The sequence below is a fragment of the Ursus arctos genome, unplaced genomic scaffold, assembly GCF_023065955.2.
Source record: "Ursus arctos isolate Adak ecotype North America unplaced genomic scaffold, UrsArc2.0 scaffold_21, whole genome shotgun sequence".
Taxonomy (NCBI): Eukaryota; Metazoa; Chordata; class Mammalia; order Carnivora; family Ursidae; genus Ursus; species Ursus arctos.
The window spans coordinates 3,976,960-4,002,103 of record NW_026622886.1 but is presented as its reverse complement, the minus strand read 5'-3'; the positions used below and the strand labels follow the sequence as shown (position 1 = coordinate 4,002,103).

At 58.8% G+C, this 25,144-nt stretch overlaps 1 long non-coding RNA gene across 1 annotated transcript in view; it reads left to right on the top strand.

Annotated features, from left to right (window-relative positions):
- Positions 1-24,086, top strand: part of LOC113241795 (uncharacterized) — a 49,296-nt gene extending 25,210 nt beyond the window's left edge. The window contains exons 2-6 of the long non-coding RNA XR_003311712.4: positions 17,044-17,172; positions 17,912-18,070; positions 18,485-18,735; positions 19,656-19,701; positions 23,499-24,086. This is a non-coding gene — a long non-coding RNA (uncharacterized LOC113241795). The remainder of the gene's footprint in view (positions 1-17,043; positions 17,173-17,911; positions 18,071-18,484; positions 18,736-19,655; positions 19,702-23,498) is intronic.
- The last annotated feature ends 1,058 nt before the right edge of the window (positions 24,087-25,144 follow it).

Below are 25,144 nucleotides of genomic sequence, written 5' to 3'. Positions count from 1 at the left end.
TCCCATTTAGGTCTAGTCCGGACAGTGAGGGAGGTGCAGTGAGAGGAGCCTGAGCAGGGAGGAGGGAGCTGTGGTCCCACCTGGCTGGCGTGGGTCTCTCCCTCATCGGATGGCAGGACTCTGGGGCCCTTCCAGTCCTGGGTTGAGAGGGAAGAGCACAGGGCACCTGAATGAGGCACGAAGCGCCCTGGACATCTCGGAGCAGGCAGAGCCCTCAGAGTTCGTGGACTTCTCCCTGCCACTTCCTGCGGGCCCCTCTGTAGCACCAGGCAGAGTCGCCTGCCTCTGCTGGCCCACCTCCGGTGACCTGGCGCTCCACGCTCTGCGTGTGACTCCTTCTGTCCTTGCCCAGCCCAGATTGGGGAAGTTCTTCCTAAAATCTGTCTCCCTGTAGCTTCTACTTTTCTGTTCCAGGGCTGTTCCTTGGAACCACATGGAACAAATTAAGCCTCTCGGAGAGCCAGTTTCCTCACCTATAGAATGGGAATGATAGTTCCCGTCCTGCCACATAGCAAAGATCGTCATGTGGATTGTGTAGAAAGTTCTCCAGGGGCGCCTGGGTGGCTCAGTTGTTAGGCGTCTGCCTTCAGCTCAGGGCATGATCCCAGGGTCCTGGGATCGAGTCCCGCATTGGGCTCCCTGCTCTGCTGGGAGCCTGCTTCTTCCTCTCCCATTCCCCCTGCTTGTGTTCCCTCTTTCGCTGGCTGTCTCTCTCTGTTGAATAAATAAATAAAATCTTAGAAAGAAAGAAAGAAAGAAAGAAAGAAAGAAAGAAAGAAAGAAAGAAAGAAAGAAAGAAAGAAAGAAAGAAAAAGTTCTCCAGATCTTCTCAGACTTCAGCTAGGGCTTTCTGTGCTTGAGACAGGAGTGAGGACCATTTCTCATGTGATTAAAGGCAGAGTATTTTGAGAAGATTGTCTTAGGGCTCAGGCTCGGGCTGTGATCAGGGTTAGCCCTCAGTCTGGGGGCAGGACCAGGGCTTACGTTGTGTCTGGGATCAGAGCTCAGGCTGCTGTTAGGGTTAGCCCTCAGTCTGGGGGCAGGACCAGGGCTCAGACTGGGGCCAGTGTCCACACTCAGGCTGTGGCTATGGTAGAAGTTTATTCAGGAAGAGGGTAAGGGCTCAGTTTGAGGTCAAGATCAGGGGTCAAGATCAGGGGTCAAGCTCAGACCAGGATAAAGGTTCAGTCTGGGATCAGAATTAAGGTTGTCTAGGTTTGGAATAGGGCTCAGTTATAGACAGTGTCAGAGACGGTTTATTCTGGAATTAGAGTAATGTCTCAGTCTGGGGTCGGGGTCAGGCCTTAGGCCCGGGCTGGGGTCAAGGCTCAGGCTTTCACCCAGGTTTGACTGACAATCTATAGCCAGGGCCGAGGCTCCATCTGCGGCTGGGCTGGGGTCAAGGCTCAGCTGTGATGTGGATCAGGACCCAGTTTGAAGCTCTGTCTTTGACTGCTCGTTGACCTCCTGAATGTGCGGTTTTTGCATCTCGCTCCCTAGTAGCTCAGTCCACCGAGGTTTCCCTGGCCAGCTCCAATCTCCGGAAGTCTGCCACAGACCTGGCAGCATCGGGGTGTGCCAGGAGAGCACAGCAGGGAGGGGATGGAGGGGAGGGGGTCCTCTCTCTAGGTAGCCCACAGAGGAGGCCAGGGAGTGCTGTGTGTGAGAGGGACGGGGGGTTGGACACAGGGGACAGATTGGCCTCTGGAGGACCAGGATGGCCTGGGCAAGTGAAATCCTGACTTTCCAGGGACGTGAGAACCAGGCCACTGGTCTGGGGATTGCCAACAGATTCTTGGGGGTGGGATGAGATGGAGGAGGGAAGGACAGGAGAGAAAGAGCGATCTTAGGGGCATCGGGCCCTTCCTGCTGTGCAGACATGCTTTGTATGGTGACATGTGAATGTGTGTGTGGACGTGTGTGCGCACCCATGTGTGCTGGGAAGGTGACTGTGGGGGTGGCTGTCTGGATGGAACTTGTATCTGGGGGTGAGCTGATGACTGCACGTGTGTTTAGGGGCACGTGTCTGGCTGGGGGCAGGGGCAGGGGGCAGGATGACGCCAGGCTTCATCCTCTCCATCCCTCCATCCCCCTAGCTGCTGGTGCCCCTTCTCCAGCCCCCAGCTTCTGCATCCCCTGAGGGTCCCGGCCATCCCACATGACTGGCATGTGAGCCCTGGACGACCCATCAGCTGAGAGCCTGTGACCCACTGCCTGGCGGCAGGAGACGCTCGGGGGCAGCCCTCTCCGGAACCATTTCTCTTGAAGGACTCCTTTGGAAGGCGATGGGGAAGGGAGACTCTCAGGTTAGGGGTCATGGTTATGACCCCCATGGACCACACACCTTCCCTCCCAGATGGCTCCAGCATGGCTAACACTGACACTGTCCCCAGGAGCCTGGCCTGGGAAGGAGAGCAGCCCCAGGCAAGCAGAGAGGGGGCCTGTGGGAGGGCCACAGTGGGCACAGAGCGGGGGCACCAGCTGAAATTAGGCCACTGTCATGGAGGAAGGCAGCACCCCTCATCGTGCGGGGGGGCCCACTGCATCCTTGGTCTTCAGTGGCCTTTTAGGAAGGTCGGGGCCAGATCTGCAGGATTCCTGTTACCTACTCCCGGCAGAGCCCTTGCCCCTGTTTAGTTTTCCAATTCTTTTCTGCTATCACCATCCAGGGGCTAAAGACGGAGAAGACGCCCCTTAGAAGTCTCTACCCCCATCCTCTGTGTCACTCTGTGTTTTGCTCCTCCTCCTCTGGGCATCTCCCACCCCTCGGGCTTCTTTCTGGTCTGCAGGCTGGCTGCATATTCACGAACCTGGAGTCAGGGTCACTGTAGGGTGTCAGCCCCGGAAGGGGCCTGAGTTCGCGGCCCGCACGTGAGGCCAAGTGAGGGCTCCTTGGTGTGTGTTGTGCCTGCCCTGCCCCCGAGATCATGCGTTGGGCCCTACTGTGTACCAGGCCACAGAGGAGAGGCCTCAGGGAGCCCTCTGCTTCCTGGGGGAAGGCCGGGCTAGGGGAGCCACAGCTGCGGAAATGGACCTCGAACTAAGATGTGTAGATAAAGAGGAATTGGCCGGGTGCGGTGTGTGTGTTGTGGGGAGTGGCCTTGAACTTGCGGACAAAGAGGGAACTTGGCCATGGGGCCGCCTTTGCCAAGCTCTTCCTCATGGGTTGGCGAGAGGCTCTCGGGTAGAAACAGCGCAGTTGTGGGATTAAACCCTGGGTGTTGCGTCTCCGGTCTGACGCTTTCTAGTCCCGTAACCTGAAGAAGCTCATGGACCCCTCTGAGCCTCGTTTCATCACCTATAAAAATGGGGTGCTGGCCTCTATCTCCTGGGAGCCTCATGAACACAATCGCGTCACTTGTCCCATCCGTTAAGTGGGGCCATAACACTTCACTCCTCCTCTGGTCTAAGCAGCTAACTCGGACACGTGGGCACAAAAGTCCCAAAGTACGGACAAATATTCTTCACATTAGCGCTCGTCTGGCTCCTGAGGCTCGATGGCCAGAATCAGATGACAGGGTTTGCTTCCTGAGGCCATCAGTGAAATATGTGGTTTCTGAGTTTTGGATAGTGAAGGATAGAAAAAAGTTTCTCAAGGGGCTGCCTGGGTGGCTCAGTCCTTAAGCATCTGCCTTCAGCTCAGGGTGTGATCCCAGAGTCCTGGGATTGAGCCCCACATTGGGCTTCTCCGCTGGGAGCCTGCTTCTTCCTCTCCCACTCCCCCTGCCTGTGTTCCCTCTCGCTGGCTGGCTCTCTCTCTGTCAAATAAATAAATAAAAATCTTAAAAAAAAAAAGAGTTTCTCAGAGTGTAGTTAGTTCCTAAATCAGCTCTCGAGGCATATCTGTTTGTCTATTTACAAGTTACATACAAATACTACAATATTAAATACACGTCAAGTAGAAGTTTTCAAAATAATGAGGGTAAGAATAGACATGGAAAGAAATGCTGACATTTTCTTTTCGCACCTCCCGGGGTCCTCGTGTGTCTCCCCTGGGAGGCCCCACCCTTCTCAGAACATTCCTGGTCTGAGGTTGAGGGTGCTGAGGGGCTACCCCAGAGGGTAGGAGGGCCCGGCGGAACCTAGTCAGAGAAACGCCATTTGTCACTGGGCCTCTGTCCCGCTCACCCCCAACGCTGGACCCGGGACGCGGAGGAGGAGACGTGACATTTGAAGGAAGTCGGTGACGTCTGTTCCGCCGTTTCTCTTATTCACAACAGGTCCCGCAGAAAACAAAACTTTCTTAAAATCTAAAAAGAACTTCCTCCGAAAACTACACCTGGTGCCTTCCCCCCTAGCGGTAAAATCGACACCGCACGACGTGTACCATTTTAACCATTTTCAAGTGTGCTGTTCAGCGGCATCGAGCACATTCACGGCATTGTGCAACCGCATGGCCACCCGACTCCAGAACTTTCTCTTCCTCCCAAACGGAGACTCCACGCCCGTTGTACACTGACTCCGTGTTCTGCCTCCCGCTGCAGGCCCCGGCAATGACTGTTCTCTTTTGTCTCTCTGAGTTTAACTGCCTCTGGATACCGCATCTGAGTGCAGTCATACGGTGTTGGCCTTTTTGTGTCTGGCTCCTTTCGTGGAGCGTGAGGTCTCCGAGGTTCGTCCGTGGTGGGGCAGGTGTCAGAATTCCTTTCCATCTTATGGTTGAATGATATCCCATTGTCTGTATGTACCACGTCACCTGTCGGTGGGCACTTGGGTCCTTTGCACCTGTGAGCTATTGGGAGTAATGCTGCTTTGAGCACAGGTGTCCAAATACCTCTTCCAGTCCCTGCTTTCCGTTCCCGGTGCCTCTTATAGAGAGAAGTTTTATAGAGACAAGTTCTCCCATGGGTTGGGGTCTAGTGATCACGGTTTTGTAAACTACGGCGGGTCACGAAGACTGTCAGAGATGTATATGAGAGCACAAGACGTTATGGGGCTGCAGAAGGCGAGCGGAGGGACCAACGGGGGACGACTTGGTGGCTGTCTCAGAGCTCCCAGACAGACTCGGTGCGGAAGGCAGAGCACAGAGGGTGGAGGGAAGGCGGTGTGGCTGAGCAGATGATCTGGTCTGGCTGAGGAGACTGGGCAGCCGGAGAGAAGCTGGGAGAGCGGGGCAGGGACCGGCCCCCCCAGAGGGCGTGGCTGACACAGCGGAGAAATCTGGGTTTCTCCTGGAGGGGAGAGGAGGCCACGAAGATCCTCGGATAAGCGTGGGAGGAGCGCTAGGTAGGACTTCTCCCTGGGGTCTGGCTCCACTGCTGCTGCCGCCTTGGACGCGTGGAGGCCAGGTCGAGGGGACGCCTCCAGCTCACGCACGTTTGTCTCTTCTCGGTGTCTCCTGGCCCCTTGGAGGTCCCTGGTCTCCTTTCAGGTCCCTCCAGCCACTTGGGAGCATATTCTCCAGGGTGCTTGACCTCTTCATGCATTGGACATTTTGAGGTTTAGCCCAATCCCCTTTCCCAAAAAACATTCCATAAGCGATCCCTTCACTGCAGACACACAGCACACACACTCATTCACACACGCATGTGTTCACACACACACACGCACTCATGCATTCATGCACTCACACGTGTACTTGCACACGAGCACAACACACCCATTCTCATGCACACGCACACTCATTCACACCATACACCTCCACACACATGTGCACCCACACACACGCACAACTCACCCCCTCAGGCATGCACACACGCACAGCGCCCACACGCATACACATAGCTTTGCGCGCAATCACAGCGCACAGCACTCCCAGTCTCCCTGCTCCCCTGTTCTCCCAGCGATCTCATTTCCGGACTTCTCTGGGGGACCAGAACTAACATTTACTGAGAATCTCCAGGGGGTCAGACAATGGGTGTTGGCTCTTTCCACTTCTCGTGACAGTCTTCCAGGGGGGATCTCATCACCCCATTGTACAGATGCACAAACTAAGCTTAGGGAGCCAATGGTCTCACAGGAGATGGCGGGGCCTGGGCCCTAACTCCTTTTGGCACTTTTTGTGGCAGCTCAGTGTTTTTTCTGTCATCAACTCACTGCGTCAAGTTGGCAAGACCCCCCAGGGTCAGGACCACGTTTGCTCCTTCTCCCGTGTCTCCTACATGGGCTGGAATTCTGAAGATGCTCAATGAGTTCTTTTAAGTCGGTGACTCGGAATTCTGATGTCAAGGGGGAGGTCAGAAGCCCCTGTTGTGTCCTTGTGCTGTTCCGCTGCCTGGAACATTCCTCCTCCCTTTCAGGGCCCAGCCTGGGGGCTCTTCTTGGGAGCACCCCCATACCCTGTCCTCCATGTTTGCGTCGCTCTGGAACTTGCCTCTCCGTGGGACTGTCATGATAACTGTTATTGACTCTTCTGTCTTCCCTGCGGGACTAGGAGCTCCGTGGGGACCGGGCTGTCTCTGATTCACCTGTGGGAGCCCAGACATGCTCCCGAGGCCCACACAGGGCTGGCTCCTGGAGAATGCACTCGAATGGAAATGCCACGCACACGTGTTTGGTTCCATTCCCTGCCCAAGGCGGCTGTCCCGCCTGCTCCTGGGAGAAGGCTTTCGTGGAGGAGTCCCCGCGGGTGCCTCTGCCTGCATCCCCCTGTCACCCCCCAGGCATGCTGGCCTTCAGAGATGCCAAGCTGGGGAGGAGGTGGGGCTTAGTCGGTGCCCTTGTCCATCCTCCTGGGCACTGAAGCTCTCAGTGGGCAGCTTGTGAGCAGGGCCACCCCATTTCCTTCTCTCTCCTTTATGCCCAGGGCAGCTGGCTTGGATGACCTTGGGGCCCAGGGTCCCTTCCCCTTCAGCAAGGACAAGGCAGCGGGTGCAGATGAAAGCATCCGAGAGAGCTGGGATCGGCCCTTTCTCTGGGGCCGGCCAGCCAGCACTCACTCTGCTGCCATCCTGCCACCTCCCTGGGCCTCAGTTTCCCTCTCCGTAATACCAGGGGTTGTCTCCCCAACCCCAGGGCCCTCCCCAGCTGTGCCCTCCTGCACCTGTGAAATTCTGAGAGCAGAGGCGGGAAGGCGAGATGGCCCCTCTTTCCCCGCCGCCTCTCCCTGTCCCCCAGGGTCACCCCAAAGCCTCCCCCTCCCCCGGCTCCCTGGAACTTCCCTGCAGCTGCAGGCCTGGTGAGACAATTGGGTGTTTTAGAGAAATACATTTTTGGGCTAATTTGCCATGCATAAGTGTTTCTCTTACCCTTTAAAGGCGGAGAACAAAGAGGCCTTTCTGCACCCGGGCAGGCTGCTGGGGAGGGGACCGCAGCTGTACCGGGCCGGCGACCCTCCTCCCTCCCTCATCCCTGTGAGCGCCCCACCACGCCGCCCACCGCCCCCCAGGAGAGACAGCCTGGACTTTCCCAGCCTCCCCCAGCCCCCTGCCCTGCTGCCTCTGAGGCCTTTCTGGTCCTGCCCCACCCCAGCCCCCACCCTCCCACCAGCTGCCCCAGGCGAGAGGGAAAGTGTGTGTGGGTGGGGGGATGGATGGATGGATGGATGGGGAGGGGGCATGCCCGGAGAGAGCAGCTCCCCAGGAGGCTCACCAGGGTGGTGATGGCCTGGCTGGGGGTGTGCCAGAGCTCCTGTGGGTTGTGTGGGGTAGTCACGGGGTGTGGGATGGTGTCAGTCATCAGGTGAATCCCTAGTGTCCAGGGGGGATGTGGCAGTCACTCCATCCATTCATTCATGCGTTCATTTGTTCGTTCGTTCATTCATTCAGCTAGTCTCTGCCGTGTTCCCACCATGCGCGGGTCTCAGGGCACCCCCATCCTGGAGGAGCAGCGAGGCGCTAACGATTACAGTAAAGCACCTGGGGTTCACGTATTTCTTAGAGGAGACGCACCTATGGGAGCGGCCGCACAGACAAGGCTGTGGGTGTGGAGGCGCGAGGAGCAGGTGCTCCCTCGTGCCTGGCGCGTAATGAGGGGGACAGGGCTTGGTAGCAGCTTCCCTTGCTGGTGGTGAAGGGCCTGAAACCGGTGGATTCAGCATTGCACTCTCCCCGGTCACAGTTCACCATCGTCCCCGGTGCTCAGGCCGTTCCTTCCCCTGGAACCCCCTTCTCTCGCCCTTGGCTGTTCTGAGGCCACACCTCTCCTCTTCTGGGGGCCTCTCCTAGCTCCCCATCCTCCTCCGTCGGGGCTGGGCCCCTCAACTGTCCTGCCTGTCTCCCCCAACACATCCAGAGAGCCCACATCTGCACACACATGTCCACACCCTTACACGGGGCCCTGCTCTCCCCCTGTGTGCACCTTCCCCCCTTCATTCATGGGCTCACTAGGGCAGGGGCCTTGGGTGTCTTCCCAGCACCCAGCACAGGGTGAGGGTACGGTCCTCTGTGCCCAGGAAAGGAGCCTGCAGAGCCGGACACCCCTCGTCTGCACCCCCTACAGAGGCGGCTGTTTATTGAGCACTTACTGCATGCCACACCCTGCGGTGGCCTCTGTTCACTCACCCCGCCGTGACACCTTCATATGGTAGGCGCTATGACTACCGCTGTTCTGCAGATGGGGAAACTGAGATACAGAGAGGTTGCGGTTTTCCTAAGGATCACCTGGCCCCCAGGGGAGGAGGCATAAAAGTCCTCGCTCTAAACCGTTCTATCTGTATCATGCGAGAGCCACCTGCTCCCTGGAGCCTTCTGGAGGAAACTGGCGGACACTGGGTTCTCCTGACATCCTCCCGCAGCTTGCTCTGTTCCTTCCGTCCCTGGGTGCTGCCTCTGCCCCGTGTGTGTGTGCGAGAGATGTGAGACACTGAGGCTGAATGGCAGGGCGTCGCGCCAAGAGGCAGCCGTGAGCAGCTTGGCTTCCTTAGAGAGGCAAGGCCAGCCGGGGTGGGAGGCCAGAGCTGCTGCTGTCCCACTGCCACAGGGGCGGGCATGACCTTTGGTCCTTGGATTTCAGGACCAACAAGGGCTTCAGAGCCCCTTCCCACAATCTCACGTGGTTCCCCTGCAGTCAACATACCCGAGGGCACGAGCGACACGTCCCCGGGCTCCACGTGTCAGCCCAGGGCAACTGATATGGGCTTCATGACCCTCCGTGTGCGTGTCTGTGCACACGCTTCTGCACGCACACGCATCCGTGCCCGGGTGTGCCCGTGTGTGGGTTGGCCTGGGCACGTCTGTCTCGGGGTACTCAGGAGATGAAGGAGAAGGCAGAGATTGAGAGAGAAGAGTGGCTGCATCGTCACCCAGAATTCTCTGTGTGGGATGGAGCGGAAGGGGCGGCCCTCTACCCCTCACCTGCTCCCGAACACGGATCCTCTGAAGGTTGGGGCCGCACAGGCAGAAAGCGAGATGCGGCTGTTTGCCCCGGGGGGTGGGGGTTAGGGGGAGCCTCGCTGGGATGGGCAGGTGACTCTGGGCCTGTCTGAACAGGGACTCTGACACTCACCAAAGGCAGGCCCTGGCTGCTTGCTCTATCACAACCCTTGATGGGCACTTATGGGTGCTGACTGCGTGCCTGGCCTGGGGGCGGGGGGGTGGGGTGGGCCAGGCGTCTGCCCTTTCAGAGGAGCCCGTAGTCTGAGAGAGAGAGTACCCAGGAAGTTCGGGGATCTGAGGTGTGAGCGGTGTGGGGGCGGTGAAGGCTGCCGAGGAAGGCTGGGAGGTTAGGGAGGGAGATTTGAAGGTTAGAGACTGATGGGGAGAGGGAGGGCCCCTATTCACAGAACCCTAGAATGTGAAAGGTCTTCGGAGATTACCTCATTCCAGTCTAGTTTATACAGAGGGAAACTGAGGCCCAGGGACAAGGAATGACTTGCCCAAGACAATGAGGGAGTCAATTCGAGTCCATTCAACAAGTAGTTCTTCAGCCTTTGGGGCACCAGGAGGAGGACTCAGCCTGAAATAAGGGCCCGTCCTGCCTCAGTTGGCTGTGGTCTGGTGGGCAATGGACACACAGAGAAGCACCACCCAGTGCCATGAGTGTGACCATCAAAGCGTGTGAAAAGCAGCTGGGTGAGGGGGAATGGAGGACTGTTGTCTAGGCAAGACTTCTGGGCAGAGGTAGCATCTGGGTTGGGCTTTGAAGGATGAAGAGGAGTTCAAAAGGCTGAACAGGAAAGGAAGGGATTAGTTTCCAGGTGACCAGGGGGTTTGAGTTGGTTTCTGTTTACCACCCTTGAAGGCAGCCGCCAGTCTTTCCTCCATGGGCACCCATTCTCTTGGAGACTCCAAGCAGGCTGGGATGGCAGGGGGGTTTTGGTGTGTTTCCGTCCTGAGGCAGGAGAATGGATTACGGGTTTCCCAGGGCCCCAGGTTCAGCCTGGTTGCAGGGCCTTGATCCAACCCCCTTCCATTCAGTCAAAGAACATGAACTGGGCACCAATTATGACTAAACCTTACCCCGTGGGGAGGATTTCAAGAGGCAAAGAGGAAAGAAGGGCATTCCAGGAGAAGGGAACAGCATGAGCAAAGGTGTGGTTGCTGGAAAGCAGGGCCGTGTTCAGCAGTATCATCTATTTTGTGCGGCTGGAGCAGGGGGCATGAAGGGAGCAGTTCAAGATGCAGCTGGAAAGACAGGCCAGTGCTGGAGCTGGAAGGCTTTAGGGAGGAGTTGGGGCTTTAATCTGGGGCAAGCAGGAGATGCTAATGGATTTTGAGCAAGAGCAACTCCCTCAAGAGCCCAAGACTGGGCTTGGAGCTTAAGAGAACACAGAAGGCTCCCGGGGAGCCTGGACACGGTGTGCTGGTAAATGCTTAACGACCAGCCTGCTGGGGGAGAGGGTGGCCATCCAGGGACGGATTTCCACAATGTAAAGTCTCCCACCAGGGCCAATTTCAAGCTTCCCAGCTGACATCAACAGGCTTGGAATGTTCCAGAAAATTTAACAACTGGCTCTCTCGTGCTGGTATGAGTTGACTCCTACACACCTCATCCCCCAGGTTCATCAGCTGTAATTTCCAGTGCTCAGCCCCCTTCTCTCCAGGTTCGCTTCCAGTGTGACCTTCGCGTGGGAGCCTAGGGATAGAGACCTACCTGAGAGGTTTGTCCACACTCGGGGGTTCTGAGCCCCCAGGCCCTGTGCGTTTGAGCCTTGGCTCAGCTGGTCCCGTGCTGGGTGACCCAGGCCCACCTCTCCCTCCTCTGGGCTGACTTGCTTTTCGGGGTCCTTCTGGGCTGAGATGATGATGCAGCAGGGAAGTGTGGGAGGCAGAGGATGGAGCTGGGAAGGCCTCGGGAGCATGGGCAACCGCTCCCTGGGAGTAGGGACCAGCCCCACCCCCAGCTCGTTTGCCTGAAAATCCATCAGATCACCAGCTGGTGCTGGGGCAGGAGGGGTCCTTCAAGGTGAGGGGACTGGGGACAGGGTTGGGGGCATTGAGAGCCCCACGGGAGGCCCTGCGCTACAGACCACCAATCCCTCAAACCCTGCCAGGGGAGAGCGGGTTTCTGGGCCTTGATACAAGTTGGTTCCTCTGCCTGGTGCCACCCTCTCCCTTCCTGTCTCTTGGCAAACTCTACTCCTCTGTCAGGCCTCAGCTTCAGCGCACCCCTTCCAAGAAGCAGAGTTAAGAGCACAGGACCTGTGAGGCCCCGGATAATCTTAGTCTTTCTCAACCCCATTTGTAAAATGGGAACAATGTTACGGCGTAGCTTGTAGGATGGCTCCGTGAGAAGCACTTGGCACTTAGAGCCCTACTTCTGATCATCGTGAGAGTGTTATCACTCCTTCGTTACCGCCCCTTCCCCCAAGTCCTCCCAGTAGCTTGGCCTCTGAGTCCCCCCCATGCCTGGTGGGTACCCCTTCAATCAGGTGGTAATTATGGCCATGTCTGTCTCTCCCACGGGACGGTGAATGCCTGAAGGTGGGGATTGGTCTGACTTGCCTGGGGGGCTCCAGAGCCCAGCCCGAGCCCAGCCCAGGCATAGGCCTCACACTCTTTTAGGTGAGGGACTGACCCCGGCCAGGTCCCTGGCCTTGCCTCCGACACCGACCTGCCCGGGGTCCTGGCCAAGCGGCTGCTCCCCACCGAGCCTGGGTTTCCTCGTGTGTGACCTGGATGACCTCTGAGGTTACTTCTTCCAGCCCCCAAACGCTGTGAGCCCATGTCCCAAACCCGAGTCACCATCCTGCCCCTGAACCAGCCCCCACCCTCTCCTCTGCTCTGTCAATGGCTCCACTGTTCTCCAGTGACCCAGGCGTGAAACTTCGGAGTCATTTTTGACTCATCCGCCTCTTTATCCCCTCACGGCTAATCATCAGCCACGACAGTTTTTCCTTCAAAATGTTGCTCACATCCGTTGTCCCCTCTCTGGTATTCTGGTCCCCTCTGTCTGCAGCCGGGAGGGTGTTGCCCACTTTCTGACCGGCCAGCATCCTCTCCTCTCCTGTCACGGCCATCTCCCCAGCAGAGCTCCCCGATGTCGCCGCTATGTCCCCCCTGGAAATGCACACCTGTCCCCTGGCGGGGATTAGCAGCCCTTGAGTCTGTCAGCAGGGAGGCTGGGTGTGCCCAGGAGAGACTGGCAGGAGGGGGGCCCTGAGTGGAGCATGGGGGTGCACTTCCCAGGTCGCTGGGGCTTGTCTCCGAGCGCTCACACACACATCTGTGCACACATCTGTTCGGGAGACCCAACGCTGAGTGTGAGGCGGGGACTCCGGGTGATTAGACAGAGCCTGTCCCCGCGGAGCTCACACCCGACAGGCCCCATACTGTGGGGTGTACAAGGGGCCATGGGTGCTCCTCCCTCGGCCCAGAATCAGGAAGCCTCACAGGGGAGAGAGAGTTGGTTCTTCGGAATGGTGTTTCTGGCCCGGAAGCCGCCTCTCTGTGGAGCTGTAAGAGGGCCCAGGATGGGCTGATGTTTGGGGTGGCCGGTGCTGGAAGGGGCGAGGCTGAGCAGGGCTGGGTGGGCCGGGGAGGGGCCCCTGCTGGTCAGAGGTGGGCAACCTCAGGGACCCTTTCTGCCATCTGTAATTCATGTCCCCTGAATAGAGCTGACTCCCCGACCCTAGGAGGCCACATTCTGCGGCCCCGCGCTCTACAGTTTACACAGTGCTGGCCTTCCCTGGTTCCTGGTCTTGCTTTACCAGCCCCGCGAGGGGGCCCTGGGCAGCTCGTCACTCCCATTTGACAGATGAGGAAGCCGAGGCTCACAGAGGGGAAGGGGCTTGTCCAGGGTGACCAGCTAGTCTTCGCCAGAGTGAGGCCTGGGCTTTCCCTGGCCCTGGATGCCAGACTCTAGAGGTTGAAGGGAGGGAGGGAGGGGCTCAAGCTCCAGGGCCCATGTCCACCTGGGGAGGGGCTGGCTCCGTGGGACCCAGATGGGGGGACAGGCCCAGCTGCTGGGAGCCCGGGACTGAGAATTGTGCCCCCTGGGCCTCAGCAAGGCAAACCCTGCCGCCTGGGTGCAGCCTTTGGGGCCGAGCCCGCTCCGGGTGCCCTGGGGTGGGGGTCGGCCTGAGGGAGCGGGAGGGACTGGGTGGCGGATTTGTGTTTCCACTTGATTCCCTCAGTTGTTTTTCAAGAGCTGTGGCAGGATCCTGAGGGGCGGGGCGGAGGCGGGGAGACCTCAGGAAGGCAGGAAGGCGCCTGGGGGGGGGAGCCCCGCTGCCCGCCCCCCATGTGACTCCTCCAACTGACGACAGTGCCACATGGAAGGGCCTCGAGGCTTCCGTCCTGCGCTGGCAGGACGAGTGTGTGACGTGGGCCAGGGCACTGGGCCCGCACTGGGTGACTTCCCGCGTGACCCTCACTGTCTCCAGTGCTCTTTCCATTGGAGGCCAACCCCTCTGACTGTGGGGTAGGAGAGGCCCGTGACCGTCGCCTGACCCCCACTTCCAGCACAAGCCCAAGGGGCAGGTACCTAGAGCCAAACCTGGGCAGGGCCGGGGGGGGGGTGGCAGGGCCCCGAATCCTGGGATTTTGTGCGGTGCCCTCCCCCACCTCCCCACCGGCTCTCCCAGTCCCCCTCCAGCCTGTCCGGCGGCCCCTTCTCAGCTCGATCTGTTGTCCACAGCCAGACCCCCCTCTTCCTGCTGCCTCCCACCACCGTTTCAGGCCTCCTGCCTTGCCACAGGCCATCCGTCTCTTGACTTCCCCAGGCCTGGCCAGGTTGGGCTCACTGTCCTCCCTTCCAGAACTGCCCACACCCTTGTCCCTGGGCCCAAGGCCCAGCCTCTCCCCTTCCACTCACCTGTGTGTCCTGGTCCTGTCTGCCCTTTTCAAATGGTGGCAGGAGTGGGGACAGCTACTCCTGGCTTCGGAATCCACTCAGCCATCTTACGCTGTGTGCTGGCCCGCGAGTCCTGGCCCTTCTCTGGGCCTCAGCTTTCTCCCCAGTGAAGCAGGGCTGGTAGGTACAGAGCCAGCAGCCTCCTGCACTAGCTCTGAGGAGACAGGTGCCCAGCGCAGGGTGGGGTGGGGGAGGGAATGGAAGAGCTCACAGGAGCCAGGCCTCACACCAGCTGTACAACCCTGGGCGATACTGATATTTCTCTGCGCCTCAATTTCCTCCTCTGCAAAATGGGTATAATAATAGTTCCTTCCCTTGGGACTGAATGAACTACTCCCAGGGAAGGGATTCCCCACCTGGCCGGGGTGGGGGAGGGCTCCCTAGAGGGGCAGCCCTCATGGCTCTGGACAGTGATTGGCCGACAAAGACGCACGGGACAGAGCTCCAGGCCAGGTGGAAACCAGGAGCTTTAAGCTGAGACTGGGAGGCAGGGAGGTGAGACCTGGGGATCTGGCCCAGGGGAGCAGGGGCCTTCCAGGATCCCACCCCAGCCTCCCCACCCTGCCTCTCCAACCAGGGAGCTGATGTCACTTCCTGCTTTGCAAGCTGGTTCCCTTCTCTGTGCCTTTACTTGTGGAGGTCCTTCCGTCTCCAGGCCTTCCTGCGCAAACCCTCCCCACCCTCCCTAATACATACAACTACAGCTTGACTCCTCCAGGAAGCCTTCCCTGCTTAGCCATCTCCCTCCCTCTCTTGTCAGCACCGCCTGCCCCACAATCCACTGTGTTGGGTTATCTTGTAAATGGTGCTCAGCCTGGAACCCACAGGAGCCCAGGAGCTGCGTCCCCTCCCAGCAGCAGTCTCCATGCTGGCTTTACACCCACCCATATGCCCAACCCTTGCTACCCTCCTAAGGGGCCAGGAGGGATAAGGGACCATCGGAGAGTTGCTGCGGAGGTCAGAGAGGTCAAGGGTCTGCCCAGGGCCCACAGCAAGGTGGGGAGCAGACAGGAACACAGCACTCACTTGCACTTTCTCTCTCTGTCTCTCTGTCTCTGTCTCTGTCTGTCACCTGCCTCCCGGTGCAGAGCCCCGGGCTGGAGCCTAGTAGGGGCATGTTTCCTTTCTGCTCACCTGGAACTCCGGAGTCTGTCTTGCCTTTGTCCCTCTGGGCCATGCAGCCTTCCTTCCCTACCCTCTGGCCTGTCTGCCTTTGGAGGGTCCCCTGAGACTGTCACTATTCTCTGTAGCCACTGCCCCGCCCCACCCCACTGCTCTAGGTGCTTGACCTTGACCGGGGCTGAGCCGAGGTACCCGAGGTACCCGCAGTTGCCCTGAGAGCGCACAGAGGGTACAGGGAAAGCTGTCACTAGGGTAGCGGGGCTCTGCCCCTTCCCGGCTGGTGACCCTGAGCCATCACTCACCTCCCAGAGGCTGAGATTCTACCCCCTGAGTTTTATCAAACCTGCGAGGTGTGCGTGCTTTCCCAGACGAGGAACCTGAGGCTCTGGGAAGCCAGGGACGGGCCTGAGGTGGGAGGTGGGAGGTGGGAGGTGGGTCCCTGCTTTGCTGGGCCATTTGCAATATCTCAGCAGCGCGGGGCTCAGGGGGGCAATGTCCTGAGAGTTCTTTGTGAGGCTGTGAAAACTTCCCAAAGAAGAGGCTTTGTTCTTCAAGCTGGGTGTCCACGGGCCAGGTTCACCCTCCAACGGTGCCACTGTGGGGGCCCGGAACCCCCTGATTATGAACCACTCCCGGAGGGGCAACCTTGCTCTCTTTAGGAACCTGCCTGTTCCCCTCTTAACACATAGTAGGTTCCGGGTCATCATGAATTCAAAGAATGATTGGACCATACTTATGAGGGCGTGGGCAGCATGGGGGAGTGGCCGCCGGGGATGGGAGCACACAGGGCGTGGGGGGGCTGGTAGGTCTCTAGCCCTCACCCTTGACCTCCTACAGTTTATTCCTTCCGTGGCAGCCACAGTGTCCTTGTCAAAATGGAACTCAGACCACACCACTCCCTGCTCCAAGCTCCTGCGGGCCCCTCACACCTGGGTTCCTCCAGCACCTCCACCCCATGATCTGACCCCCGTTCCCTGGTCTCGCCTTGTTCCCCTCGTTCCCTCTGCTCCCACCACTCTGGCCTCCTGGCTGCTTCTAGATTCCCCGGCACATTCCCTCTCAAGGCCTTCACACATGCTACTCTTAACGGTCTGGAACATTCTGCCCAAGACATTCTTCCTCTCTTCATTTAGACCTTTGTCAGACAGCACACCCTTCCCGGGGCCTCCCCTGACCACCGTTTCTAATGTACGCCCTTCCTGTCTGTCCCTCCCCGGACCCTGCTTTGTTTGCCATCAGAGAGCTTGTGGCCACCGGACATTAGCTTGTATATTTGCTGGTTTATTGTCCATCCTGACAAGAACATTCTCTCCATGAGGGCAGGAGTGGTCTGTTTTGTCCACTGCTGTGACCCCAGAGCTAGGACAGTGCTGGGCACATGACTAGCGCCCAACTCTTGTTTGTAGAAGGACAGAAGAAGGGAGGCGGGAAAGACCTCTTTCTTTTGCTTATCCATGGGGTGCCTCCCCTGTGTGGCCCTGGGTTAGGTGCTTCTAGAACAAGTAGCACCAGCAGAGGGGACAGCAGCTCACTCGAGCCCAGCTGACCCCAGGGTGGCGACGGTCATGAAGTGAATATAGGTGAGGTGCCCAGAGCACCAGAGCTCTTTGGGCCTTCTTGGCTGCATTACCGCATGTGGTCTCTAGGAGCCTGAGAACCAGGGCTGGTGGCTGGAAAGTGGGGGAAGAGGAGAAAGCTGGGTAGGGATGAAAGAGATTTAATTAAATTTTAGGAAAAATTTTCTAACAGGCAACACTGTGCAACAAGGAAGGGACTTCGTCGGGAGGAAATGTGCTCCCTGTCAGCAGAAGGAGGCAAGTGGAGGCTGGTGGCCCTGGAACCCGGTCCGACCAGCCCCAGGACCTGAAGCCGTAAGATGTAAGGACTCAGGGGAGCCCTCCCCGAGGCTGGGGTGGGCCAGGCTCTGGAGTTGGAGCAAGCATGGGTCCACTGGTCTGACCAGGCCCAGGAGCCATGGCTCCAGTCCCCCGGTCCAAAGGCTGCTGGGACTTGGCCAAGCAGCCATATTGGGCCTCTGGACCTGGGATCCACAGACCAGGCCTGGGAGACAGGAAATCGCCCTGCTGAGGGCCTGAAAGGCCCCCTAGCATGCCCTCGCTCCCTCCCCACCTCCCACAGTGGCCTCAGGCCCCTGCGGCCCGCGCCCATGGGGTTAAATCTCTCCCTGTCTCTCTCTGCTCCAAGTTGTTTTCCAAGTGAAGCAGAGAATGGTTCTCTTGTTACCAACATGGCTTCTGGGCATTGGGTAATGCGCTCCCTCTTCTCCCTGCTCCGCTCCACAAAGGGACCTTTTGTTCCTCTCCCTGCCCCTCTCTCTGGCTCTTCCCCGGCCCCCCACCCACCCCGACTCCCTCCTCCCCGCCTCCCGCCCCACACTGCACCCCTGGGCTGCGAGGAGTGACCGTGGTCTGGCCGCAGTGCCCTCCCTCTCCCGAGGCGCCCAGGGAGAGAAGGGGCCTTGTGGCCGCGGCGGCCATTTTGAGAGCGGCCATTCCAGGTGGTCCCTGGCTTCTGAGAGGCTTGCGGGGTTGAGGAAGCCACAGCGGGGTGGCTGGAGCTCAACAGGAGTTCTTGTGGTGCACCTCCTATTTTCCAGGGAGAGGGGGGCCCTCCCACTGGCCGCCCCCACCCGGGCCGCCTCCTTGCTCTGAGACAAGACATCTTCCCACATCCACCATCTTGCTTGACCAGCACAACAGCCCCCAAGGCAGGAGTGACCCCCTCCTTCCACAGGTGGAGACTGAGGCTCCGTGGGGTAAGTGTCTGTTCCAACCAGGGGCTCCGTGAGCAGGTGCTGACGCTGGACCGAGCCCTGTGCTCCCCCCGCCCCAAAACCTCTCCAGGAAAGAGCCCTCAGAGTATGCCCTGACCCATGGGAAACACTGAGATAGAAGCCTAAAACCAAATTTACCGGATTGTTTTTGGAAATGGAGCAGATTGTGCCCAAGATGGGAGTGTCAGGAAGCCAGTCAGATGTTGCAGTGTCTGCTCTCAGGGGATTCAGTCTCTGTCCACTGTCCCCTCCTTTGCCCCCTCACACAGTCCTTCAAGGCAGGCAGGGACAGGCCGACGACAACATTTTTCAGATGAGGAAACAGGCACAGAGAGGATACACAGCCAGGACTTGGCGCTCACCCAACCGACTCCAGCTCTGGTTGTCTCTTTCCAGGGCTGCTGCCCACCCCTGCAGAGGCCCAGGGGCTTGGGGAGGAGACTTAGGTCGATCACAGCAGCCCCAGCCACCCTGTCCGCAATCACAGGAGCCAGAGCCCTGAGGAGGTTGTGCTCAGGTGCCTCAGACGTCCACTCTGTCCCCGTGTCTGCAGAGCCGTGAAACAGAGCTCCTCGCGGTGCTAGCAGTGGGCACTCGCCCGTAACCACAGAGCTGGGGCTGCGGCCCTTGGGCCACAGCGAGAAGAGGTAAAATGGGTAGACTGGGGTGGATGGATGGATGGATGGATGGATGGATGGATGGGTGGATGGGTGGATGGGTGGATGGGCGGCTGGGGGGAACAGAGAGAGAGGGAAGACTTATTCAGAGTTGAATACATCCCTGGGCCTGCCCTCAAGGAGCCACAGTCCAGGAGGAGAGAGAACCCAGTAAAGAGCCAGCATGCTGCACGACAGGGCACCTGGGAGCTCACCACTAGCTGGGAGGTTGAGGAAGGAAGGCTTCTCGGAGCAGGTGACCGAGGATGGAACCTGAAAAGATGAGGATAAGTGAACTAGGCAAAGAAATTGAGACCAAAGCTGGGAGGGGTGCTGGCATAGGGGGTGGGGCTGGGGCTGGAGCTGGGGAGGTGAGTGGTGTGTGATGGGGTGAAGGGGCCATACCAGTGTGCCAGAGCAGAGTGGGGGCAGGGCAGGTGGGAGAGGTGGGCAGGGGAGGAACCGCGTGGGCTGCCGAGGGTAGACGGGGAGCTCCTGAGGACCTAGTGTACCCCGAGACGGTGCATGAACTAGATCCTGAGGGCAGTGCGGGGGTCACTGGAGGATTTTCAAGGGGTCAGATTTGTGTTCTGGAAAGATCATATGGGCTGGGTCTGTGCCAGTCTGGTTTATTACTGTTTTCCCAGCACCCAGCTCAGTGCCTGGCGTACAGTAGGTGCTCAATAAATGTCTTAAATCAATACACGAATACCAACAGTGTACCCTGAGGTAGTGGTTAACTCCAGTCATAGAACCTTGGGCCTCAGCTCCCTCCTTTGTAAAACGAGGGTAACAACCCTGTCTCTTGGGGGTGCCGAAATGGCGGAGGGATGGAGCTTGAGGCAGGGCTTTGCTCGGTGTCCTGCATGATGCCCATGCTCCATTACTCTCCCTTTCTCCTACGTGCACAGGACGCACTGTGGGCGAGGCTGCGGGCGAGATGGAGGCAGGGAGCAGGTAAGGAGGAGCGGGGTCTTCCGGGCAAGAGGAGAATACCAACGTCGATCAAGGGCTTAAGGGCTTCAGGAATTTTACTCTTATAACCCTCAAAACAAACTAATGAAGAAGGCGGTATGGTCACCCCTGTTTTATTGTCCAGGAAACCGAGGCACAGAGAGGTGATTTGCCCAAGGCCCCGAGGCTGGTGAGCGGGGGATGGAAGTGCCCTGGATGCCAGACCCCAGTGACCCCTGAGCTGGGGATGGCGATGGTTTGGGCAGCCACCGGGGGAGGGGACAGAGTCTGAACAGATGGACCAGTTGGTGGGGGACAGGTGGGGGGCAGAGGGCGGGAGGCATCAAGGATACCCCTCGGTTTCTGGCCTGGGTGACCTGGTGGAGGTCATTGCGTTTCCTGAGCGAGGGACACCACAGGACAGGCAGGCTTGGGGAGGAAGGACACGCTGAGTCTGGGGGACATGCCCGGGAGGTTTGGGCTGGGGATGTGGCCGAAGGTGAAATGAGCTCTGGGGGCAAGTGGGAGGCATGTGTGGGATGGAGGAGCCCCCCCCCCGGAGCTGGTGTAGCAGATGTTATACAGCATTTGCTCCACGCGGGACATTACCTGAGCCCTCGCGTTACCTGAGTCAAACCCTCCCAACAAACCCTGTGAGGACCACCGTTACCATCCTTACTTCCCGTCCCAACGGACAGTGAGAGGTCCCAACTGCCCCGGTGGCCGGGGCTGCGATTGACCCAGCGCCCAGGCCCAGGCTGGGGACATGTAGAGAGGCTCCGGGGGCTGCTGGGTGTGAGCAGCGGTGGGGGCACCTGCAGAAGAGAGGAGGACGATGCAGGCCTGCCTCATTGGCCCCTTTGGTACGTGGTCCGGTCAGCTCCCCTCCCCATGCCTGCGCCACCCCCACGGGCCCCAGGCCTTGTCTCTGTGTCGGAGGAGGCCAGCAGGGAGATGGGGCCAGCTCTGCTCTCGGGACCTCTGCGGGGCCTGACGGTGGGTGAAGGGCACGTGGTCTGGTCCCAGGGGTGCAGAGCTGGAGGGCTGGATGGGGTGAGCAGCAGGAGAGCAGAAAGGTTCCAGGGATAAGGGCCAGGGGTCGGCACGCGGAGGATGGTAATGTCCAGCTGGGCGTTAGGGGCAGGGGCTGGGGCGTCCTGGCACAAGCTGCCTGGTCCTCGAGCCTGTTTCCATTCTGTGAGCTCAGGGCCTGGGGCGCGGCTGCCCCTCAGTGAGAGCTCGATGGCGGAGCCGTTGTGCCGCCATCACGGCTGGGCGAGGGGCAGAGTCAGAGCTGAAGGCCCTGGGGAGCTCCCAGCCCACCGGGGAGGACAGACATTTTGCCTGATGACAGGACCCCGGGCATAGGGCTCCCGGGGAAGAAGCTTGCTACTGCCAGCTTTGCAAGGTACGTGGGCACAGGGAGAGGTAAGCCCAGGCTGGGCTTCAGTTTCTGGGGACAGGTAGCAAGTGGGGTGCCGGCAGGAGCAGAGGCCTGGGGAGTGGAAGTGGCGGCGCCTGGGGAATGAGTTGGTGATCTAGTGTGGCCAGCGTAGGGGGCCCAGGAGACGAGGGGGCTGGACGGGGGGAGAAGGGGCTCTCCTCTGCAGGCAGTGGAAGCCAGGGAAGATGCGAGGGCTGGAAGAGAAGCCACTGAGGTCTGGAGAGCAGAGGGGATGAGCACAGCTCTGACTGAAGAGGCACAGAGGGGCTGGAAGGGACGCCTGGGTGGCTCAGTCGGTTAAGCGGCTGCCTTCATTTTGGGTCATGATCCTGGGGTCCTGGGATCGAGTCCCACATGTGGCTCCTTGCTCATCAGGGAGTCTGCTTCTCCCTCTGTCTGCTGCTCCCCCTGCTTGCGCTCTGTCTCTCTCGCTGACAAATAAATACATAAAATCTTGAAAAAAAAATAGAGGGCCTGGACAGACAGCATGGGGGGGTGGCAACAGGGCTGGGGACACTAGTGGGTGTGGGTGTGGCCTGAGAGGTCAGGTGGGGGGCCAGGTAGGGGCAGGTGGTGAGGTCAGTCCTAGGGGCAGGTGGTGAGGTCAGTCTGGTGGTGGGCAGGTGGAGTTGGAAGTCCTCAGGGACCCCCGGGAGGAGACAGTTGGTTTCAAGGGTCTGGAGACTGGGATCCGGGAGCGTGGAGAAGCCGGTTCAGTCATGATCCCTCAGGGAGAGTGGGCGCCCGGGCAGAGGAGAGGCGCCCAGCTGGGAGCAGGCGGAGGGGCTCAGAGAAGGGGACGTGTTGTCACAGAAGGCGGGTGGCCTGCAAAAGTAGCTCAGAGAGACAGGGAGAGAGTTTGGGGCGGGGCTCCCATGCATGGAGCCTTCACCAGAGCAGGCTCAGGGGCGGGGGGAGAGTGGAGGGGCGTTCGGCCAGGAAGTGTAGACCGCAGGTGGGGAGGGAAGCTCGGAGGCCGGGAAGACAAGGGGAGCTAGAGGGTAATAGCTGAAGGGGACGCGAGGATCATGGGTTGTTCTTAGAAGTGATGGTGCAGCACAGAGGTGGGCTATGTGGGGGAGGGGCTCCTGGAGGGAGGGGTCCTGAGCTGGATGGGGGCCCTCCAGCTGGAGGGAGGGAAGGGAATGGGATGGGAGCTGCAAAGTCATTTGCAGGCCAAAGGAGGGGAGGTCAAGGGACTCCTGCCCAGGGGCCTCTCCTCTGCGGTGGAGGACAGGAGTGGAGAGGTAAGGGGCTGCAGGGGGGTCCTGAGGTTTGGTGTCTCCACAGAAGGCCCTGGAAGAAGGAAATCTTGGGGATCAGAGAGGTTGGGTGAAGCTGGGGGAGGACCTGGCACAGGCAGCCGCTGGACTGAGGGGGGCCCGGGTCTAAAATGACAGCGTCCTTTCTCCTCCGGGTGTTCTGAGTGCAGGCCTTGTGCTCATGTCCTGAGGGGCCGTGGGCCTGTCGTCCAGAAGCTTATTTGCCGCTTTCCGGAGGTGTTCCTGTCCTGGTCTGGGGCAGCCTGTCATTCCCTTGCCCAGTGCAGGAGGCAGAGAGGCTCCCAGACCCTTCCCGTGGCCTCCGGGCACCTTCCCTCAGGGGTGGGCCGCACTCCCTTCTGCCCCACTGGGTGCCGGTCCCCAGCTCTGCACACAGTAGGCCCTGACACCGATGGCCTGCGTGCTTATATGCTGTCCCACATATCCAAGCACCGCCCCGTAACTCCCTGTGCCCCCTCCCGGGAGGGCTGAGTCGACCAGACTCAGGGCAGGCCTTGCTGTGGCTCCCCATCCATCAGCACCTCTCCCGAGGGAGCCGCGCACCCACAGCCCCCGATCTCCCCCTTCCGACACAGTCTCCACACCTGGGTGCTCTGATTTCAGAGCCCAGAGCTGAATAAGAGGAAGGTCATCAGAAAGGAGCACGGACAGCGTGCCTGGGTGGCTCAGTCGGTGAAGCGTCTGCCTTGGCTCAGGTCATGATCTCAGGGTCCTGGGATCGAGTCCCGCATCTAGGCTCCCTGCTCAGCGGGGAGTCTGCTTCTCCCTCTCCCTCTCCCTCTGCCACTCCCCCTGTTGTGCTCACTCTCTCTCTCATTCTCTCTCTCTCAAATAAATAAAAATCTTAGAAAAAGAAAGGAAGAAAGAAAAGAAAGAAAAAAAAGGAAAGAAAGAAAGAAAAAAAAGTGCAGACAGAGGGACAACACAGGCAGAAGAAAACAGTTGCTTACACTTAAAAATTTGCTAAGAGGGTCAATCTTATGTCGAGAATCCTTATCAAAAAATAAACAAAACAAAAAACAAAGTTGCTAAGTTGGCCTCATTGATAACAGCCTGTGCCACCTACTTTCCAGGGAGGACACGGAGCCACAGGGTAAGCACAGGACAGGTCCCTGCCTGGCGGCTGCGCACCACAAGACACAGGGACGCCAACTGGACTCCGTTACCGCCGCCTCGACCAGGTACAAGGGGAGGCCGATTTCCACGGCGCTTTGTTAAAGCGAACTCTGTATAAACAGTTCTATACAAAGATGTAGCGTATGACTGCCGGCCGCCCCCTTCATGCTCAGCGGTCGGGGACCGTCACGGTCCTGGGGCACAGTCTGATGCAGCCATTAACAATGATGTTTAGGGGTACCTAACATCAGTCCCTGGAGCTCAGGCCCTCGAGCATCTGGCTCTTGATTTCGGCTCAGGTCATGACCTCAGGGTCATGGCATCGAGCCCCGAGTAGGGCTCCACGCTCAGCAGGGAGTCTGCTTGAGGTTCTCTCTCCCTCTGCCCCTCCCCCAGCTCGCAGGCTCTCTAAATAAATAAATAAATAAATAAATATTTTTTTATAATGATGTTTATGGAGAATTTTAATGACCTAAGAAGTGTTTTCGGTCTCATCTGAAGTGAAAACCAAGATGTGACACGCTACGGGCGTGTGTGTAATTCAATAAAAAGCAAAAAGAAAAAACTGCATGCTGTGAGCTCGACCTCATTTAACGACTACAGGCAAAAACCTGAAAGAAACTCAAAAGCGCGAACCTTGCTATTTCTGGGGGGTGCAACTGCGAGTGACTGACACATTTTCAGGGCTTCGTCGTTACCGCATTTCCAGATTTCTACCATAAACGCTTTGAGATGTTCAGGTTATTTGAATAAAGGCGCGGCGCGTCTCCCGTCTTCAAGGAGCCCCCGTCTCTGGAAAATCTTCTTTTAGGGCCTGGGAGTGTGTGTATACATTTTGCAGCTGGAGGCAGAGCTTGGGTCAGCTAGGGGGGTGTGTTGACGGCAAATAATGGAAACCCAGTAACATTGAGGGGGTTGCCCCCCCCCCCCCCGCCAGGTCACAGGAAGTCCCCGTTAGGCCACCCAGGGCTGCTGCGGCTCCATGATGCTGTCGTGGACAATGCTGCTATCAAAGAGCAGGCCTGTTATGCCCCCCAAACCCCTGCCTTTCCAGCTCCTGTCGCCCACACGCGATGCATCCTGGGACCGAGAAAAGCCTGTGCACCGCCCCCCCACCCGCAGGCCTCACTGGAGGTGTGTCTGTGGGCGGGGCCAGGCAGCCTGGGGCGGGCCGGGGGGGGCAGCTTGTGGGAGGCTGTTCGGGAAGATGTGACCTGTCCTGGGTCACACTGCCGCTCAGGGAGCCAGATCAATGAAGAACGGATGGATGGATGGATGGATGGAGACAATTAGAACCTGGCTCTCAGCTCTTCTCCCCACCCGAGTGACAAACTGCCGAGTCCAAACATGTAACAGGGCCCATCAGTCCCTGGAAGACCTGGCCCTGCTGACCTGCTTAGCCTCATGTCTCACCACTGAACTGCTAGGGCTCATGCATACCCCATGCTGGTTTTACTCTGTGCCTTTGCTTATGCTGTTCCGTCTGCCTGGAATGCCTTTCCTTGCTGTGCCCTCCCCGCTTTGGTCTAACTTCTGCTCACCCTTTTAGAATCGGCCCAGCATCATCTCTTCCTGGAAGCCTCCCTGACCTCCTGACTGCCTA